The sequence below is a fragment of the Uranotaenia lowii genome, chromosome 3 (genome assembly GCF_029784155.1).
Source record: "Uranotaenia lowii strain MFRU-FL chromosome 3, ASM2978415v1, whole genome shotgun sequence".
Taxonomy (NCBI): domain Eukaryota; kingdom Metazoa; phylum Arthropoda; class Insecta; order Diptera; family Culicidae; genus Uranotaenia; species Uranotaenia lowii.
Window position 1 is genome coordinate 332,124,525 of NC_073693.1, and position 19,160 is coordinate 332,143,684.

At 30.6% G+C, this 19,160-nt stretch overlaps 1 protein-coding gene across 3 annotated transcripts in view; it reads right to left on the reverse strand.

Annotated features, from left to right (window-relative positions):
- Positions 1-19,160, reverse strand: part of LOC129755110 (putative mediator of RNA polymerase II transcription subunit 26) — an 87,173-nt gene that overhangs the window by 32,934 nt on the left and 35,079 nt on the right. For 2 of the 3 annotated variants that reach the window (XM_055751439.1, XM_055751438.1), the window contains exon 1: positions 11,382-11,624. The exons of the other annotated variant lie outside the window; for it this stretch is intronic. The gene's annotated coding sequence lies outside the window, so the exon portion shown is untranslated. Of the gene's footprint in view, positions 1-11,381; positions 11,625-19,160 lie in introns of those variants that run through there. 3 annotated transcript variants of the gene reach the window in all.

Genomic DNA, 19,160 nt, shown 5'->3' on the forward strand with positions numbered 1-19,160 from the left:
ACCTAGGTCACGAAAAGATTAATTCTCCAAAACCTTGCACAAGAACCAGCATCCTCCAATATAATGGCTAACACAGCGCTCGGAAAATATGCTGTCTGATTGACTGGATATGAGACCACCCTTTTTCATCATACATACAGTAATAAAGGTGCCACATACCTACTTCAAAGAGGTAGAGAAGCTGTGAAAAAGTGACGTCCCACGAGAGGGTGGCGAAAAAATCGAGTCAGCAAATCCCGATGACTCCATCGGAAACAAATCCCGTGAAAAAATGCACCCACGTTGGCTATCCCGGTTCATTGTATACAAACTGGGGATGATTAATTGTTATTTTTCGAGGGAGAACCTGGACCGATACCATTTCTATATGGGAATCATTGCATCATCACCGCTGATTTCGTGCTAGCGTTCGTTCGTAGGATACAGGTTGATGGTTTGGTGGATGCTCCTGCTGATGATGTTAGTTAGAGTCAAATGAGCGAGCGCCCTGGCGTTTGTGGCACTACTGATTGGCACATCAAAATATGGTTCACTGCGTTTGGTCAGCCAGTCACGGTGGTTTACGGTTTAGAGAGTATCGCGTGGTGGGAATTTTAATTTTTTAGCTAAGGTTTTTTTTAAAGGTATCAGTTATTCATCATTTGTGATCTCAATGAAGGGACCCATTGTGCAAAGAATCGATTCTTTTGTGCAAATTTTCAAAATTCTATGTTCAGTTCAAAACAAAATGACAAAAAAGACAAAATTGATAAAAATGACACAAATGACAAAATGACAAAAATGACAAAAATGACAAAAATGACAAAAATGACAAAAATGACAAAAATGACAAAAATGACAAAAATGACAAAAATGACAAAAATGACAAAAATGACAAAAATGACAAAAAAGACAAAAATGACAAAAATGACAAAAATGACAAAAATGACAAAAATGACAAAAATGACAAAAATGACAAAAATGACAAGAATGACAAAAATGACAAAAATGACAAAAATGACAAAAATGACAAAAATGACAAAAATGACAAAAATGACAAAAATGACAAAAATGACAAAAATGACAAAAATGGCAAAAATGACAAAAATGACAAAAATGACAAAAATGACAAATATGACAAAAATGATAAAAATGACAAAAATGACAAAAATGACAAAAATGACAAAAATAACAAAAATGACAAAAGTGACAAAAATGACAAAAATGACAAAAATGACAAAAATGACAAAAATGACAAGAATGACAAAAATGACAAAAATGACAAAAATGACAAAAATGACAAAAATGACAAAAATGACAAAAATGACAAAAATGACAAAAATGACAAAAATGACAAAAATGACAAAAATGACAAAAATGACAAAAATGACAGAAAAGACAAAAATGACAAAAATGACAAAAATGACAAAAATGACAAAAATGACAAAAATGACAAAAATGACAAAAATGACAAAAATGACAAAAATGACAAAAATGACAAAAATGACAAAAATGACAAAAATGACAAAAATGACAAAAATGACAAAAATGACAAAAATGACAAAAATGACAAAAATGACAAAAATGACAAAAATGACAAAAATGACAAAAATGACAAAAATGACAAAAATGACAAAAATGACAAAAATGACAAAAATGACAAAAATGACAAAAATGACAAAAATGACAAAAATGACAAAAATGACAAAAATGACAGAAAAGACAAAAATGACAAAAATAACAAAAATGACAAAAGTGACAAAAATGACCAAAATGACAAAAATGACAAAAATGACAAAAATGCCAAAAATGACAAAAATAACAAAAATGACAAAAATGACAAAAATGACAAAAATGACAAAAATGACAAAAATGACAAAAATGACAAAAATGACAAAAATGACAAAAATGACAAAAATGACAAAAATGACAAAAATGACAAAAATGACAAAAATGACAAAAATGACAAAAATGACAAAAATGACAAAAATGACAAAAATGACAAAAATGACAAAAATGACAAAAATGACAAAAATGACAAAAATGACAAAAATGACAAAAATGACAAAAATGACAAAAATGACAAAAATGACAAAAATGACAAGAATGACAAGAATGACAAGAATGACAAGAATGACAAAAATGACAAAAATGACAAAAATGACAAAAATGACAAAAATGACAAAAATGACAAAAATGACAAAAATGACAAAAATGACAAAAATGACAAAAATGACAGAAAAGACAAAAATGACTAAAATGACAAAATGACAAAAATGACAAAAATGACAAAAATGACAAAAACGACAAAAATGACACAAATGACAAAAATGACAAAAATGACAATGACAAAAATGATAAAAGTGACAAAGATTACATAAACGACAAAGATGACAAAAATGACAATGACAAAAATGATAAAAATGACAAAAATGACAAAAATGACAAAAATGACAAAAATGACAAAAATGACAAAAATGACAAAAATGACAAAAATGACAAAAATGACAAAAATGACAAAAATGACAAAAATGACAAAAATGACAAAAATGACAAAAATGACAAAAATGACAAAAATGACAAAAATGACAAAAATGACGGAAATGACAAAAATGACAAAAATGACAAAAATGACAAAAATGACAAAAATGACAAAAATGACAAAAATGACAAAAATGACAAATTGACAAAAATGACAAAAATGACAAAAATGACAAATATGACAAAAATGACAAAAATGACAAAAATGACAAAAATGACAAAAATGACAAAAATGACAAAAATGACAAAAATGACAAAAATGACAAAAATGACAAAAATGACAAAAATGACAAAAATGACAAAAATGACAAAAATGACAAAAATGACAAAAATGACAAAAATGACAAAAATGACAAAAAAGACAAAAATGACAAAAATGACAAAAATGACAAAAATGACAAAAATGACAAAAATGACAAAAATGACAAAAATGACAAAAATGACAAAAATGACAAAAATGACAAAAATGACAAAAATGACAAAAATGACAAAAATGACAAAAATGACAAAAATGACAAAAATGACAAAAATGACAAAAATGACAAAAATGACAAAAATGACAAAAATGACAAAAATGACAAAAATGACAAAAATGACAAAAATGACAAAAATGACAAAAATGACAAAAATGACAAAAATGACAAAAATGACAAAAATGACAAAAATGACAAAAATGACAAAAATGACAAAAATGACAAAAATGACAAAAATGACAAAAATGACAAAAATGACAAAAATGACAAAAATGACAAAAATGACCAAAATGAAAAAAATGACAAAAGTGACAAAAATGACAAAAATGGCCAAAATGACAAAAATGACAAAAATGACCAAAATGAAAAAAATGACAAAAGTGACAAAAATGACAAAAATGGCCAAAATGACAAAAATGACAAAAAATGATAAAAATGACAAATATGCAGGGGTGCCACAGGACCGGGGAAACAGGGAATTGAAATTCGAACCGGGAAAACCGGGAAAAAAACTGAAATTTAGATTCAAAACCGGGAAAAATAACGAAAGGAAACCGAAATTCAGTTTTGGTGCCAAGATCAGAGTTTCAAACCAAAATTCAAAATTCAGAATTATAATTTAAATTTCCAAGACAGAATTGAACAGTAAATAAAAAGGTAAGAGAAATATCATAAATTTGTAAATTTATTAACTATTCTGATCTCTCTTCAATTACCCCTCTAAATTGAAAAAAATCACAAATTTTACCGAAACTTAGACAAAACTGCCTCGAAGAACGAGATGAGAAATTCAAAAAGTCTCCTAAATTTTTTTCAAGTTCTCGCACATTATGATTTATTAAAAAAAAAACTATCAATCATGTAAAACCAAACGAATCAAAGTTAAATTTTAGTTTCAAATTTGGAAATTTTAAAAAGATGCTTATATTCTTATTTTCGAGTGATAATGTTTAATTCGAAATTTAAACACAAGACAATCGTCTTTACACACGGTACGATGTTTTTTGTAGCGTAATAATAATAATTTGACATTGCTGAGTTGAAAACCAGATAGTTAGTTAGAAACCATCTTATATCGGACTGTTTAAAAAAAAAATACTATCACGGGGTCAAATCAATTTTTTTTAAGTTGTGCTTTCAAATAAACATTTTTGGAAAACTGGTCATAATTTATGCAGAAAATTTCGAATTAAACTTTTTAAACCTTTAATATGTTGAGATACATTTGAAAATTTGTGAAAATCGTGACAAAAATTAAAATAAAATAGTCATATGAAATTTTAGTAACACTACTATTCAGAAGTTTCACGAGCTTAAAATATACATCTTTGTGTTTCGAGTAAAGTATTTGAACAAAATAAAAAAATATTGCGGGAAAATTGATTATTTTTACTTTTTTTTCGATAGTACAAGGTGACAAAATTTACGTTTTTCCGTTTGAAGAGGGTTCAAGAGCTGATTTTGACCGATTTGAGGGCGACATATCCAAATATGCAGTTTGGTTTTTTTCTGATAGCTCTAGTTTTTGAAATTCAAGGGTTAGTTTTTGAAAATTTTTATCAACATTTTATAACTTTACTAAGATACTTAAATCGAAGGTTTCGAATCAATGATCAACTTTTTCGAAGTCCGCGAGTAGTTTAAACTTCTGAATCTGTGGCGTCCTTTAAGTTAGTTCCTCACAGTATGGTAAAACATGAAAATTAAAAGATATTTTAGATTTTTTTTTTAAATTAAAATAAATCAATTTTTTTTTTCCAATACATAAGTCGAAAAATTCGCAGTCTCCAACAAAGTTGTTAATGAAATTTGAATCTTCGATACCAAAAGCTCATAAGTGTTCTTCAATGATGTCAAAACTAGTTCCTTTTTTTTCTATTGGTTTTTTAACACTTCAGGTATTTTTTTTCAAGTATCAATTATAAATATATTTTTTTATTTTTTACAGAACTGAATCATGCTAGAAATATTTTTAAAGAAGTTCACTACTACAAAAATTACATTAATCCATTTTAAATTTCTTTCGAAATTTGCAATTTCAATTATAAATCAAAATTTTATCTCGAACTTTAAATTCGTGGGTTCTAAAGTTCGTTTTTTTAAATAGTATAGCTAGTTTAAATGAAGTTTTAATCAATTTAAACTGCAAAATTAAAAATTGCAATTTTACTACGCTTTGCAAATCAAAAATAATTGTTTTTTAATTGAATTCTTTTTGCATTTTGCTTAAATATTATTACAAAATTGAAATTCCTTAATTTGGAATAAAAAGATACAATGGGTGAGTCTCAATTGAATAAATGTTTTTAATTTTTCTTCATCTCAATCTTTGATATGCTGTTAAATAATCCCTAAAACTGTTAATTCAAGACGATGCAACTCGTTGTCCATTTTTTTTAATTTTTAAGTCAGAATTCAAAAGATAGATCATGATTTCCATGTTCTGCATTCAGAACTTAGAAACGATGCAAAAACAATAATGAATGGTTTCTTATTAGTAATTTATGACAATGAGTTGCAAAAATTGATTTTCTTGATGACTTACAAGAATTGCATCTTTACCAATAACCACATGTTAACGACCATGCAAAACTACAAATTTCTGATCAAGAAAATCGTAGACTGCAGGCAAAAAATATTAGGTATCAATAACTATCGCTTTTCGATACAGTTTTTAGTGTCTGAAAGTTAACTGTGCTAAAACTCAATCGTATAAAAAACAATTCTAACAACGATTAAAAAATTTAATTTGTTTTTTTTTTTTTCAATTATTGGCCTTTAAAAAAAAAATCTTGACCGAAAATCTTTTCAAAACTTGGCTGAAAACAGAATACAAGTTTTTCAGAACACGGTAGGGTCAACTGAGGTGATTATGAACAAAGGTTATTCTTTTTTGGTCTTATCTGTTCCTAATTGTCGAGGGTGCTTAATCGGAATAGCGCACGGCACCCAAATAAACGAATTTCAAATCAAAATCTGTTCCTAATTACTAAGATGAATTTGGGGTAATAATGAACGCTGTTAAGATTCTTGTTACGTAACAATTTTTAGTGTTGGCAATGTTTCTAGATAAATCTAAACACTGCGTCTAGATAGGATTAATGGTTATTCAAAATTTGTCATGGGAAATTTTTAGATTCACAAATTAACAGGGAATGATGTCCTAAAATCTCATATTTACAGATTTTTAGAAACTGATAAAAATAACTATGAAAGTATAACGGTTTATTTCCAAGATCTTGATGATTATTGTTTCGTATTTAAGCATTGAAGATAAGTTTAGATAATCAAAAAATGCCTAAAACAAGTGTTCATAATTACCCTGTATTTAAAAAAACATGGAGAAATTATAAACAATCCTCTGTGAATCAGTGAGATCAATTTTTAGCAAAAATTTATATTACACATGAAGATGCATTCATTACTGAATGTAAAACCTCTGGAAACAACATTTTAACTGAATCTACTGTGACGAGAGAGTTACATGATTGAACGCCCTCAGAGCAGTTTCGAATATTCTTAGAGAAAGTCCTGACACACCATTTCCAAATTTTAAATCAATGAAATATGTTAAAAATGTTTGGGCAGTAAAAGTCTGGAAAACCTTGAATTTTTGACCGGGAAAACAGGGAATTTCATAATAAAAATGTTGTGGCCACCCTGAATATGACAAAAATGACAAAAATAACAAAAATGACAGAAATGACAATAAAGCCAAAAATGACAAAAAGACAAAACAAATTCATTAAACAAAAATCAAAGGAAAATGACACAAAGAGAACGAAAATGATAAGAATGGCTGTAATGTCAAAAATTGATCATAAGAATTTTTGAGCGGCCATATCGGTGAGTAATTTAGATTTGAAAAAAAAAAGACGGATAGACCATAGGAAGAAATCTTTGATACAGTTTGTTTGTGGAGGGCGAAAAAATTAAGTACGTGGTTAATAGATTGAGTCGATTTGAGGTATTTTTTGAATATCTTAAATCCTGGGGTCTAAAAAGCTTCATTTTGGTTGTAAACTCATCCAAGATTTTTTGCAGATTGTTTAAGAAACATTTTCATGAGTAAATTTGAATTTTTAGGTTTGTAAATGGGAGAATTGAATATTTTGTACTGAAAAATCAATATCATTTTTGTTTCTTCTGTGAAACTGAGCCAGCTGATGTTTTTTGTGCCAATTTATAAAATCTCTTCAGGAAATTTTCCGCTGAACAACTTTGTTGAGAACCAGAACTTCGTATCACATTAGGCAAAAAAATTATTAGCTTGAAAGTGAAAAAATTTGCAATCGATTAATTGAAGTTCGCTTTACGTAGAATTTACAGTATTGTTGATATTTGTTAATTTATAACAAAATAACAATATAACAAAAAAAAATGCAGAAAAGTTTCAGTTTTATATGGTTTAAGGCTAGATTTTTGACTATAACAATATTTACCTGGCCCTTAAATATCAATTTTAATAAAAAATTCTAGAGCTTATATATCAGAATCGATTGACAATTTTAGAAGTTTTGTAGATGATTTTACTATAACATTTTTCATTTTTTAAATATTTTTAAGTACTTTATTTTCTCTTGAAAAAATTTTATATTTTGAGTATACATCAAAAACTGTGAGTTAAATTCGCATGACTTAGTAGGCAATAGGCGTTAGAAATATTCTTAAGTTTGTTAAATTAGCTAAAGTACCACAAAACTTCCTGTTTTTTCTGGAAGTAGTTCTCATCTCAATTTTAATGAAAAGATTAACTTGGAAAACAATTTTGTGTCTCACACAATTTTTACATAAACTCATATCAAGTGCCAGTAATAAACAATTGTTTATAAAATGTTTCATTATTTGATAAAAAAATAAAAGGATTCAAACGGCTAACACCGACCAAAACGGAAGTGGATATTACCGTTTCGGTACTTTCACTCCTTTGATGAGAAAAAATGAAATAAAAGCAATTACGATCGCTTGGAGCATAAAACAGAAATTGAATTAAACTTTTGGCTTTGCTTTTTTGATGTATCGCCCGTTTGAGAAGATGAATTTCATTTTCCGATAGAGGGAAAAAAGTGACCGTGTGATTGTCAATTTTCTAGTCATTGCCATAGAAAAAGGTGAACATTCGTTAAAAGTATTGATTGAATTTTTCGATTTGTTTTGAGTCGTACAATACCCTAGAACGTTCCCAGAATGATGACTCCCGTTTATCATTTTAACGTGAAACAAGGTTATTCTTTTTTGGTCTTATCTGTTCCTAATTGTCGAGGGTGCTTAATCGGAATAGCGCACGGCACCCAAATAAACGAATTTCAAATCAAAATCTGTTCCTAATTACTAAGATGAATTTGGGGTAATAATGAACGCTGTTAAGATTCTTGTTACGTAACAATTTTTAGTGTTGGCAATGTTTCTAGATAAATCTAAACACTGCGTCTAGATAGGATTAATGGTTATTCAAAATTTGTCATGGGAAATTTTTAGATTCACAAATTAACAGGGAATGATGTCCTAAAATCTCATATTTACAGATTTTTAGAAACTGATAAAAATAACTATGAAAGTATAACGGTTTATTTCCAAGATCTTGATGATTATTGTTTCGTATTTAAGCATTGAAGATAAGTTTAGATAATCAAAAAATGCCTAAAACAAGTGTTCATAATTACCCTGTATTTAAAAAAACATGGAGAAATTATAAACAATCCTCTGTGAATCAGTGAGATCAATTTTTAGCAAAAATTTATATTACACATGAAGATGCATTCATTACTGAATGTAAAACCTCTGGAAACAACATTTTAACTGAATCTACTGTGACGAGAGAGTTACATGATTGAACGCCCTCAGAGCAGTTTCGAATATTCTTAGAGAAAGTCCTGACACACCATTTCCAAATTTTAAATCAATGAAATATGTTAAAAATGTTTGGGCAGTAAAAGTCTGGAAAACCTTGAATTTTTGACCGGGAAAACAGGGAATTTCATAATAAAAATGTTGTGGCCACCCTGAATATGACAAAAATGACAAAAATAACAAAAATGACAGAAATGACAATAAAGCCAAAAATGACAAAAAGACAAAACAAATTCATTAAACAAAAATCAAAGGAAAATGACACAAAGAGAACGAAAATGATAAGAATGGCTGTAATGTCAAAAATTGATCATAAGAATTTTTGAGCGGCCATATCGGTGAGTAATTTAGATTTGAAAAAAAAAAGACGGATAGACCATAGGAAGAAATCTTTGATACAGTTTGTTTGTGGAGGGCGAAAAAATTAAGTACGTGGTTAATAGATTGAGTCGATTTGAGGTATTTTTTGAATATCTTAAATCCTGGGGTCTAAAAAGCTTCATTTTGGTTGTAAACTCATCCAAGATTTTTTGCAGATTGTTTAAGAAACATTTTCATGAGTAAATTTGAATTTTTAGGTTTGTAAATGGGAGAATTGAATATTTTGTACTGAAAAATCAATATCATTTTTGTTTCTTCTGTGAAACTGAGCCAGCTGATGTTTTTTGTGCCAATTTATAAAATCTCTTCAGGAAATTTTCCGCTGAACAACTTTGTTGAGAACCAGAACTTCGTATCACATTAGGCAAAAAAATTATTAGCTTGAAAGTGAAAAAATTTGCAATCGATTAATTGAAGTTCGCTTTACGTAGAATTTACAGTATTGTTGATATTTGTTAATTTATAACAAAATAACAATATAACAAAAAAAAATGCAGAAAAGTTTCAGTTTTATATGGTTTAAGGCTAGATTTTTGACTATAACAATATTTACCTGGCCCTTAAATATCAATTTTAATAAAAAATTCTAGAGCTTATATATCAGAATCGATTGACAATTTTAGAAGTTTTGTAGATGATTTTACTATAACATTTTTCATTTTTTAAATATTTTTAAGTACTTTATTTTCTCTTGAAAAAATTTTATATTTTGAGTATACATCAAAAACTGTGAGTTAAATTCGCATGACTTAGTAGGCAATAGGCGTTAGAAATATTCTTAAGTTTGTTAAATTAGCTAAAGTACCACAAAACTTCCTGTTTTTTCTGGAAGTAGTTCTCATCTCAATTTTAATGAAAAGATTAACTTGGAAAACAATTTTGTGTCTCACACAATTTTTACATAAACTCATATCAAGTGCCAGTAATAAACAATTGTTTATAAAATGTTTCATTATTTGATAAAAAAATAAAAGGATTCAAACGGCTAACACCGACCAAAACGGAAGTGGATATTACCGTTTCGGTACTTTCACTCCTTTGATGAGAAAAAATGAAATAAAAGCAATTACGATCGCTTGGAGCATAAAACAGAAATTGAATTAAACTTTTGGCTTTGCTTTTTTGATGTATCGCCCGTTTGAGAAGATGAATTTCATTTTCCGATAGAGGGAAAAAAGTGACCGTGTGATTGTCAATTTTCTAGTCATTGCCATAGAAAAAGGTGAACATTCGTTAAAAGTATTGATTGAATTTTTCGATTTGTTTTGAGTCGTACAATACCCTAGAACGTTCCCAGAATGATGACTCCCGTTTATCATTTTAACGTGAAACATTTCTGTTGAAATTTTATGAGGATATCATTTGCACTTGACCGAGACGTTTCCATCGTTGAATGCAGTTGATCACTTGTCATAGCTCGGAACAACAAACTGAACACACTCAGCCTTTTTTTGTTGACTTTCTTCCCCTTGATGTTTGTTATGTAGGCAACTGCTGGTACATACGATTGACAAGACAATCGATTCCCGCCGGCGAAACAATATCACATATCAATAACACTTCTCTTGCAGTTAAGTACTGTGAGGTTGATCTGTCGTTCACATAAAAATTGTTGATTATTTGAATGAATTATTGGAAGTTTTATGAATTCTTAAGCCTAGTCCACACTAGGCAACTTGGACTGCGATTTCGGTTGCTGAGACTTGTTTTTGTTTACATTTGCATCTCGTCTCGTCTCAAGTCTCCCGACAAGTATGGGAGACCTTCAGCAACCAAGATGTAAACATAAACAAGTCTCAGCAACCGAAAACGCAGTCCAAGTTGCCTAGTGTGGACTAGGCTTTAGAATCAATCCCGGTGACGTACGACCTTTTGAATACCTATCCGGATACCAAAAGCACTATGCAAGGTTTCAGTAGAAACTATCACTATACGACTTCTGCAGCAGAGCACATCAACAATAACACGTGTAACGTCACTGTCATGGCCCTTCAGGTGCAGAATGTTTCCTCCTTGTTCCTAATAGCTGAAACCTTTTGATAGCCCATCCAAATTGCAACACACCGAAGTTTGCTCCTTCCAAGAATGTGGTGCGAAATCTGTTGATACCCGGTTTTTCTATTAAGATTATGTTTTCAGGCAAGTTCCACGAAATACCGTAGACTAATGAAAAACACCAATCAGCTGACCAGCAACCGCTCGAAAGACCGCTCGCTCAACCGTTCGGAATGACAAAATTTAGACCGAAATGTGGGGGAGTTGAAATTCCCGTTGCTAAGAATTCACAATTTCACGTTGCTACTCCCGATCCCGACGAATAAACACGACGACGACAATCACGGAACAAACGAACGAGCGAGCGCACACGAGCTGCGGACAAAATGTGTGCGAATCTATGGGCTATTCAAACCCAACTGATGATACTCGACGACGACGACGATACGATACGATACCAGACCAGGATAGTTCATGACGACGATGATGGGGATTCCTTAGTACCGTCATCATCCATCGTGTGTTATTTGTTGGATCGAAACACTAGGATGTTTCGATTTATAAATTTTTAAAATTATAATTTAGAAAATAGAAAATCCATGTTATCTTTTATCTCATCTACATTTAACAATACTCTTGCTGTCTTAAAAAAAATATAAACAAAACTTCGTAAAATTGTGTCCAAAATCGTCATGTGCTAAGAAATGACACATAGACTCACAGACTCACTTATAGAGCAGTCACATCATGATCCGTGACGTCGACGACGTCTCGGCTAGAATGGTGTGCCGCACACAGCAAGCTAAAGTGATTCAGCTTCAGCCTGGGCGAGCGGCAATCGGCATGCAGCGACAGCGCACGCCACACGAACGACGAGTGAAATGCCGCCATGCCGGCCAAGCAAGCAAGCAAGCAGCAGCAGCAGCAGGTGGTGCTATGAACGACCAACCAACCAGTAGACAAACATCAGCTCGTTCTAATGAAAAGCAGAGGTTCTCAGCGAATTGCAGATTGAGCGATAGAGCAGGTAATGAGCCGCGTATCAATCTTTGATCGCAATTTTCCGACCCCCCGACTCATTACAGCGGTGAAAAGTTTCTATCTACTGGATTACTGTCATCCGTTGAAAAAAAAATATATAAGTAAAATGGCAGAGAGGGTGTGCATTGACGTTATTCTTTATCAGAATCAAAAGCCAGGGGTCAACCAAGATGTCTAGAGGAAATCGATAGGTATTTAATTTTCAACATCAAAGGGAAAGTCGAGGAAAATCAATTGTAATAAAATTTGGAAACGTTTTGTGGGCATTTGTCTTAGCTATGTATATGCATTTCAACATGTTTTCAAGAATTTATGTACAGTCAAAAATCTGAATTCAAAGCAAGACTTTAACACCAAAATTTAAGAATAAATTTTCTTTAGGATTCTTCAAAATTCACACAATAAAATTAAAGTCTGAATACACATTTTACTTGTGGTTCGAAGAATTCAATCCCCATTTGACAAATATACTCACGAACTATGCATTTTGGTTTTGTTAGAGAGGTAAAAAAAGTCTAAAAAATCCGGTAATTTTTTGATGTTTTAGATGTTAAAGGGCTTTTTTGTAAGCAAGCCGCTACAAACTCTAAATCACTCTTAAAAATGTAACGTGATCAGCAAAAACTGTAAACATCTAGAAACTCCTGAATTAGAAATCTTTGAGGATTGGTAAAGGTCTTTTATGAGGGCCGGATTAAGCCATAGGTGGGCCCGTTGCAATTTTCTCAGGGGGCCCTCATGATTCTATTTTTTTTTTCAAATGCTATCCCAGAGAATACAAAACATTTTAAACGTGTAAAAGAACTGGAGATGAGTTCAGAATACTGCCTTCAAATAGCCATGTTGTCTGCGTAGAAGATAGTTCCTGATATCTTCAAATAAAAATTATTAATTAATCACTTGCAAACATTGCGGAAGAGTTAAGAAATTTCTCAAAAATGAAAACTCTGATTTGAGCTGCAAAATGCAAAATTTATTTTTTATTTTTTTAATACTCTTACTAAAATTCTCTGATTTGACCGGATGACCGGGAAATGACCGGATAGATAAATGATTTTCACACCAACATTGTACGTCTGGTTTGTGCTTCATTAAGAAATATATACCAAATGACAATAGGAAAGTATCATGAAGATTTGAAACATAATTCAAAAAAATTAACAACATAATAAAATTCAAATAGATACCTTAGATATACCTTATATTTTAAAGAATTCAAAACTTAAAATCATCTATATTCAGAACCACAATTCAGTGTCTCAAATCTAAATCATAATTTGAAATCAAACAAAATATGAATTTAAAAAAAAAGAGATTCGAAGTAAAAATCAGAGCCAAAGCTGAAATTGCACCAAATGTGAATTTCAATTTTATATCTTTGAAACACAAAAAAATCTACTTAATGAGATGTTCATTGGAAATGGATGAAAATTCAATAAAGAAACTCTGTACTGTCAATTGGTCCAATTTAAGCAACTACAGTTTTTTTTTAAGTTTTCAGGGTTTCAGGGTTTAAAATTTATAAACCAACGGTAATTTTAGTGATAATGATTAAAAAGTGAAAAGTTATAATAATACCCGGTATTAACCCGGAAAATTGTGAAATTGTAAAATTGTGAAATCTTTACCATAAAGCTTCTCTGTTCTCTCTTAGCACTGTGAGCCAGTTTTGGCAAAACTAGCTGCTATTTTAGCGAAGTAACCACTACTTGGAAAGTATTGTAACAATCATTATTGTGAAAGGCGAATATGAGGAGATGTTTTTCTTTATTTTACCTGTTCTATACAGAATATTCTGACTGACATGTTTCGAAAAAAAAAAAAGAAAATTTAAGTGTTTTGCCTCATATTCTTTTTGATTTTTTCGATTTTTCTTTCGAATTCGTTTTTGAATTACTTTTGTCCAGATTTTGTGTTGAGAATTTTGAAATTCATTACCAAGATTTTGATATTCTCAGCCCGAAAAATGCGGGAGAACTCCTTCATTGCTTACTCTAGGGAGCCTACTTAACTTATTTGAGAGAAAAACTATTCTAGATATTATTTTACGGGGGCTCCTTAAGTTGTTATATTTCTAGTTTTCATTCCGATTGTCTAGTTTTGGTTTTTTTTCATAGATTTGAAATAGTTGATTGTTAAGTTATTTTAGTAGTAAAACCACTAATAAGCTGATATAACTTCCCCTGCGTAGGAGAAAAATATTCATCGCCCAGAGCTCCTGGCCTCAACTAGCTCATCATTCCTTAAGCTTCGCTTCCCGATCATGTAATGATAGCAATAGCTAAATTTTGATTTTTTCGTCAATCATTCAATTTTTATTTGACAATTTGGAAATATTATTTATGAAGAGTTATGTAACTCAGTTAGTTTGAATTTTATTTTCAATATATCGGATCAATTCTATTCTTGTTGAAAAAGAGTGTATGATCTTTTAAAAATTTTATCCAAAGGGGAAATTTGAAGAAATCATCTGAAATCTAATAAAATACCTAGACTAAATCGTTCACCAGAAGATCCTTTTTTTTAAAAACTGCGTAACTAATTCTTAAAAACTGTTAAACTTTAATTCAATTATATTATGAAATTATTTTTTAATATCCTATTAAGTTGAATAGTTTTTTTTTAATATGAAGATTTGATTTTCATATGTAGGCATATTTCAAATTTTGTTCCTCAAATTTCAATGCTCAATGAACCTAGTACATTTCAACCATCGGGACCTTTTTTCATTGGGAGGAAAACATCACAAAAATTGAACACCATAGCAACTTATACTTTTGCACGCAGAAAAATTGAAGCAGGCTTGGTAGATAATGAAATTTCTATATATTTTTCTACGTGTCATAAGAACACGTGGAGTAATTTTTGAATGCTAGCGCCCCATCACAAACAGTGTATTGGTTGATGGAAATGTGGTGCAGAGTTATATGAGTTTATCATGCATATGCTCATGCATACTAATGAAACTATATGTCAACGAAAGTTGAAAGATTGCACTTTCTAATGTATATATTCTTGTTTTGGTATGCTTGCAACTTTCAGAGATATTGAACAATGAAAACATGCCGTTTTAAAAAGTAATCACCAAAAAAGTGCCATTAAACTTCAAAATAGTGACTTGACACCTTCAATGAAGTTGTGTACTCTGTTGTGGTATGAGCCTACTTGGTTGAATGATTCGACTGAATCAAAGCAATCGAAAGATTCCTTTTAATTCAACCACGGTATAACAAACGAAAAATTCGTTTAACTTAATTCGCAGCGAGTTATGAGACAAACTTTGTATGAGAGAGTTGTGACAATTGTAAAACTACACAACTTCTGAATCAAAGCAATCGAAAGATTCCTTTTAATTCAACCACGGTAAATGAAAAGTTCATATACCAGTATTTCGATAGCAACTTACTACCTTCTTCAGTGAACGTTTTCGATTGATAAACTGATATCAATCGAAAACGTTCACTGAAGAAGGTAGTAAGTTGCTATCGAAATACTGGTATATGAACTTTTCATTTACCGTGGTTGAATTAAAAGGAATCTTTCGATTGCTTTGATTCAGTCCCATGATCACGTTTTTCGAGTTTTAAACCACTGTGTTTTGCACCGCCCCTCCCCCCTTAATCCAGCCTTGGTTTTAATTATTAGGTTTTGTAAGTTACACTTTACCATCCTTGTGGCATTCGTGTTATATTGAAAAAAAAAGACAACCATAATTAGCAAACGAATGTTTCAAGTAGCCTTTTTTAATAGAAATGTCGAAATGGAGCTGATGGAAAACTGTTATCGACTTGAACTTTTTCTTCCCAATGGTGATATCAAATAATTAGAAAGTGGAATGATCATGTCAATGGGGTTTAAGGTAAGTTTAAGCCTTAGTATTTTTAGTTATTTACTGGAACATTTTTCATCGAAAAAAATCTTCAAAATTGATGCAGAATTATTTTTTATTCTTTAATTTAATACCATGTTCTTGAAAAAAATGCTCTATATTTTAATATTAACTTAAATATAATCATTTACATTTACAAACACCTATTTTAACTTCACGTTACCGTTAATGTATCCTTTTTACATAAAACAACTTTCGATGTAGGTATTGGTTAAAATCGCAAACTTACTATTTTTGTCATGACCAAAAGTTGATCTGATAAGCTAAACTGCCTCTACGATGACATTCTTCAAAATATGCTGGCAAATGTTAATAAGTCAATGTGAAATTATAAAAAAAAACGTATGGAGAGAATATTGATATATTTGTTTTTAATCTTTACTTATCTTTCTATCTATGTTATCTTATTTTAAAACGGTTATTCTCATAATTTATGCATTTAATTTCGCCGGAACAAATTTGAAACCCGTCTTTTGTCACTTTGAGTTTACACATCACGAGGGGGGAATAATAAAAAATAATCAGAATTTCCGATAAATTAGAACAAATTGAAAAAAAATTGAATAAAACAATCTCGTATATAATCTACAATGCCCAAAATTGAAGAATCCAGTTAGTAGAAAAATCTCGAATACAAAAAGGTGGTACAATTCCCATCACCTACAATTTGACTGTCGCTTTTCAAGTTTTTTGAATTTTTGAAGAATAAATAATTTTTTTCAATAGAATTTCTGGGTCTGCCTCTTCTTCGATGACCTTCTGGATTCCAATCTAGCGCCTCTCTGCAAATCTCGTTTTCATCTCTTCGCAGCGTGTGCCCAATCCTGTAATAGATTGAAAAATTGAAAAATTGCTCTAACGTATATAAGACAGATGTCCGCTCATGTTCATATAGTTTTCAGACTGCTATCTATTGGAATATGGGAGAAAATATATATTCTCCTTAGTATGCACATTGAGCCTGCCTCTCCCCTAAGACTTATCAAATAGATTTGTTTATATGCCATACAGTATTTTTGAAAAGCGATAGAAAACAGCGGGAGAACAAACCAAAAATCGGAAGGTTACAGATTATCACAGGCATTTCTAAGTCAGTTGCTAAAATAGTGGCAAAAAATAAAACCGATAAAATGAGGATAATTTATGTTCTTAAATATTGAGAGCTCTTGTCTACATGGAATTCCAATCAACATTACTCATCAAATCAAAAGCAAAATGAAGTTTGACTCAAGAAGTTTACGACGACTAAATTTCAGAAAAATCATAGAGAAATCATGTCAAACAATGATAAATTGTACTTTAAAATAAGCCATTCTCATTATCTATCTAAGTTAAATTAGCTTTTGAAATCCGATCCCAGTGGTATCTGAATTTATTAAGTTAAGAAAATCCATGAAATCTGTATAGTTCATCTAGAATGAAAAATGTTAAATGCAATGGGTATTAGAGATGTCGACTGTATTTTTTGATGCCGTTTTTTGCTCGGCAAGGCAGTCAAAATTAATTCAAAAACGATGTTCTGATAAGTCCGACGTTTCGATGCTGATTAGCATCATCATCAGGGAATTACAAAATAATTTTTTTTATTATAACTAACTTATGCGAAAATATAAAAATTGGTTCACCTACTTACAATCGAATCGTTTTTGTATGATTTTTGTAAAAGCTTACTGTCTACCTTTTTCTCTATTTTTACCTTTTTTTATTTATCAAATTTTATAGTGTAAACAAACCGGAAAAAAGGGAAAAATAGAGAAAAAGGTAGACAGTAAGTTTTCACAAAAAGCATACAAAAACGATTCGATTGTAATTTTTTGGCAAAATGTGTTTGCAAATTTGTGAAGTTATGATTTTTTCTGAAAAACTTTACTAAAAATATCAATGAAATGATCTTATACGGAACTTGAAATTAAAAACAGTCATGTAAGAAAAAATCGGCGCTTCGTGGAAAAATTAAATTGTGGGAAAATTTCTCGAAGATACGCACAAAATGAAATTTAATTAAATCTTTAATGCTTAGGAGACAATGATTTCTCTTAAAACTAAAAATATATTTATCAGGTTTATTTGTCATCGCTGCGACTTCAGACTTGGAAATGTAAAATATGAAGAAAAAAACCATCTGTTCAATCAAAAAAGACTTGTCTCGAATAAACGGTTAAAACAAACTGTTATACGAACCAGAAAAAGGCTTCAATTTTTTTGTTTTTTATCCATCATGGCCATCTTGGCTTTCCCGAGAGGGAAAATGTGGAAATGCTTTTCGTACAATGGAAAACCCTTCCAAAGGCGATGACACATTAATTCATGTTTTTCTAATGAAAATCGCAGAGAAATTTACCTGGGATTCAAGAAATCAAGATTGAGGACTACAATATTCGTTCAAAAATCTGTGAATTTGCTCAACTTTGCTCAATTCCTTATTTAAAACGGAGTTTTGAATTAAAAAATACGTTTTTCATCGTTTGTAGCGAAAAATCAGATCTTCGAGAAAATTTAAATCAAGGAAAAAAATTTAGTCAATAAATTTTGATAACATTAAACATTACATATAATGAAAAGAAATCGGCCTATAGAAACAAATTGTGGCAAAACTGGGTTTTCATGTTCCTTCGAACAATATTTCTCACACTTCCATACAAATTTCAGGCGTATTGCGCCATCTTTTTCCGTGGTCCCATCCCCCAAAATTTAGCAATGGACTTTGTGCTAAGGTCAAGGATCAATATTAGCTTGTAGCTAGTAAGATTTTCATAAGTCAGCTGATTTGGACATTTTAGCGTCCATTAACAAATTTTCACTAGAACGAAGGCTTATGAAATTATCATTTATTATTTCTTTCCTTTGCAATCAAATATTAAAAAGATTCAGAAACACATATGAACGCTTTTACGGATAAATTATTCACGTGACTGCAGAAAAACTTATATCAACGATGCAGTTGGCGGACAGTCATGAAAAAACTCATCCGGTACAACTGTGATCGATGTTTACTCTTGGGCTCGAATTCC